Source organism: Triplophysa rosa, linkage group LG12 (assembly GCF_024868665.1).
Source record: "Triplophysa rosa linkage group LG12, Trosa_1v2, whole genome shotgun sequence".
Classification (NCBI taxonomy): Eukaryota; Metazoa; Chordata; class Actinopteri; order Cypriniformes; family Nemacheilidae; genus Triplophysa; species Triplophysa rosa.
The window spans coordinates 729,606-733,824 of NC_079901.1; positions in this window are offsets into that span (position 1 = coordinate 729,606).

Sequence of the window (4,219 nt, forward strand, 5' to 3'; positions counted from 1 at the left end):
CATAGCACACACACACACACACACACACACACACACACACACACACACACAACCGCACGCACACACACACGTACACATACGGGGGGTTTATGAGGACTTTTTTCCCAAACAAGTTCCATCTAGTTTGTGAGGACCCATCTTTCCCTTTGTCATAGAGGTTAATAAGATTTATTAAACTGATCCTTATGGCATGGGGTAAAAATCTGACTACTCAGAATTAAATTCTATGAAACAGTCTGAATTCTGAAGACCTGACATTCTAAGCACTGTGAGAACATGGCAGGAGTGGGCGTTTCCTGACTCATTATGACTTATGAGGACTTCCTCAATGGTTTAGCCAAGATATCACCTATAAGCACACAGATCATTAAACATGACAATCATACATAATTTCCCCTTAAAAGTACTGAATTACTGAACTTTGTTTTTAGTTCAGCATATTAGAAAAATATACTTTATCAGCAAGTGTTTGAACTGTCTTGATCCTGCAAGACATACAGAAAGTCAATCTTGAGCTTGCAATGTGAGCTATAGCAAGGTAGTGCAAGGGCATTTTTCTGAGATAGAGCCTTTTCAATTCAAAAACCCAATAAGTAGAATTGACTAGTTAACTGATCATTGAAACGTGTTGTCCCAGAGAAATATTCATGCATGCATTTTTTTAAGAATGAGGACTAAATATTTAAATGACCAGTTAAAGACATGGTTTTATTTCAAATAAGGTACCAAAAATTTGTTCAAACATGTAACCAAAAGGTAAAAAAGAATATAAAAAATATATTTGTGAGTCTGCCATGACCTTAATTTGTGAATTTACTGGGTCAAAAAACAATGAAAGACATTAAGGAACAAAACCTTAATAAGAGAACATTTATTTAATTTTAACATAAAACTTTGTTCCTCACAAAATCCATATAAGAACATAATACTACAGACATAACGGACAGGACATCTCTAACATACACACATACACCTAACCAATCCTGGAATGCTGAGGACAATCTGGATTCATCAGGACATCATTACATACACTACACACCACACTGACAAACCTGACAGTGAGGACCCTGATCATAGGACATACACATCCAAACACAGCTGATCAAACACTACATAAGCAACCTGGATATCCATCGGAATCATGCACATAGCACACACGACAAACCTGAACAGTAGTAATTGGATTCATCAGGACATCATTCACATACACACACACACACCTGATCAAACCTGAACAGTGAGGACAACTGGATTCATCAGGACATCATCACTACACACACACACACCTGATCAAACCTGAACAGTAGGACAATCTGGATTCATCAGGACATCATTCACACACACACACACCTGATCAAACCTGAACAGTGAGGACAATCTGGATTCATCAGACATTACTCATACACACTAACACAACAAAATGTGTACAGTCAATAAATGTCTTACTTAATATATAACCTATGTTTTGAACAAAAACAGGGTCATCCACTCAAATCTTGAACAAAAGCCACAGACCTTAACGGAATGGTACTGATCTTTCTAAGAGCATTTCTTTTTAAACATCAAACCTCGATTCCTCACGAAATCCCTTATATTTTGCACAGTTCTTTCTCCTAGGACAGGGTCTTCTGCATTCTTGCACTGCTCACATTCTGCCTTTGTGGCGAGGTGTCCCTTTAAAATATGTGTTTGAAATGTTTCATTACGGCATTCACTTCCATTTGGCTCCATGGCCTTTTCACAACTCTCCTTGATTTGGGCACTGCAATAAAAAAGAAAAAATTGTTTTCTTGGAATGTCGTTTAAAGGGTTCTAATTATGCCCTTCGAACGTTTTAGTTTTGGGTGTACTTAATTATTCAAAAATCATTTTTCACATACTTTATAGAAACTCTTTACAGTAAGATTGTATTTGTTAACATTGGTAAATGTATTAGCTAAAATGATGAGCAATATAGTTATTTCAGCATTTAAAAATAATCCTATTGTTAATTTTCATCAAATACAAATTTGAAAACAGTATGATTGTCTGCAAATTATGCTACCATTATTAACGTAATAAAATGATATATACTGTACTGTGGTAGAATCACAGCCTCATCTGACTTTTCACTAGTTGTTGGTGACATTATAATTGATACATCAATTAAATTGATATCACTAATCATCAAGATCTTGTTATTATTTGCATCATATTATTCCCAAGACTGTTTATATTCATTTAAATGTTTTTAATTTGTTAATATGATATATAACTGACAACTAATGCTAAAATCTGCACAAATTCAGTATCTCAAATGTCAGAATATCTTAGACAGTAAAATTAGCAATATTACATTGACTAGGGCTGTCAACGTTAACGCGTTAACGCATGCGATTAATTTTTTCAAATTAACGCGTGAGAAAATATTTATCGCAATTAACGCAGCATCCGTTTGTTTTGACATCCTTTGTCTAGCGTTACATTATGTAATCACGCTCTTATTCGTGTACAGGCTTTTAAACCACTTAAGCGCGATTTTAAACAGTTGCTTTGAGCGTTCAATGAAGATAGACAGCTTCTAAACTGTGGGACGCGGCAAAACGCAACGAGAGGTCCAGTCTGGTGTGTACAGTAACGGCTGCGTCGGTGAATCTCTGTCAGACAGCGCATCCGTGTTAAGTTCTCTTTCGTGCTTGAATGGATAAAACCACACAAGATTATGTCAGAAAGCCCGTTTTGTCTAGCATTTTCTTAAGCACAGACTTCAAAGTGTAAAATAAAATCTTAAATGAATGCAAAGAGTTGTGAAAATGGGAGTGCGGTGACGGTCAGATCTGCGTACTGAGACAGCTCTTAAAGGGGCCGCGCTTCTTAAACGTGCTGCTGTGACTCCTGTCACTAATGTTAATCAAAGAACAAAATAAAAGAAGAAATCAATGTGATTTTATAGCTTTAATGAGAATTCTTCTGCATTTAATTTATAATTTAGCATTAAAGACTGTAAAGTGTCCTTCAATTTCCTACATGAGCTCTCAATTATACTGTTGAATGGCTATAATTAATGTTAAAATAATCAATTTAATAGAGACATCAGTTACAATACTAATATCAAAATGTTAGCTTTCATAAAATGATGCTGTTAAAGAAATATGTTGTTTCTACATCAATTTGAAGATTAAATGTGAAATTATTAAAATGTAAAAGTATATTTTAAAATATAATTGTTGTGTGCGATTAATCGTGATTAATCACAGAAAAAATGTGTGATTAATCCGATTAATTTTTTTAATCGATTGACAGCACTACTTAAGACCAATACAAAGAAAGGATTTTTAGAAATCTTGGCCAACTGAAAAGTATGAACATGAAGAGTATGAGCATGTACAGCACTCAATACTTAGTTGGGGCTCCTTTTGCCTGAATTACTGCAGCAATGCGGCGTGGCATGGAGTCGATCAGTCTGTGGCACTGCTCAGGTGTTATGAGAGCCCAGGTTGCTCTGATAGTGGCCTTCAGCTCTTCTGCATTGTTGGGTCTGGCATATCGCATCTTCCTCTTCACAATACCCCATAGATTTTCTATGGGGTAAGGTTCTATGTGTGTTAGTACGTGTGCATATTGTGTGTGTGGAGTGTTTTGTATGTGGGTATGTCTGTCTTCTGTGTTTTCAACCTTTTCTTGTTTTTGCAGGTACAACTTTAATTATTTTGCTTATAGTCAATATGTCTCATGTACAGCTGCTTTGTAACAATGAAAATTGTAAAAGCGCTATATAAATAAAGTTGAGTTGAGTTGAGTTAACACAAAATAGCCTGATTCAGATAGCACAGGTACATCTGAAAGACGTCTGCAAAAGATCTGGAAAACATCTGCTAAACATCTTAGGAAGAGCAGTTTTACATACATTCTAAATCATAAACATCTTACAGACGTCTTCTAGATGTCTACATGACATCTGACAGCAGACGTCTCAACAATGTCTTGCAGACATCAAATAGACATCTGCCAGATGTTTGTGTGCTATTATGGGATATGAAAATAAAAATGTGTGAAGATGTGAGAATAGATAATAATTCAAAAACCCAAGAGGAAAATAAGAATAAATGCTTAATGTTCAGACACATGGATGTGAGTTCACGTGAAGTTTTACAATGTGTTCCGCCTTCACAATGTCACTCTTATAAACAGTTCAGGTCTGTGTATGAGCACTGCCTCTTTCTCAACAAACTGCTTTCAG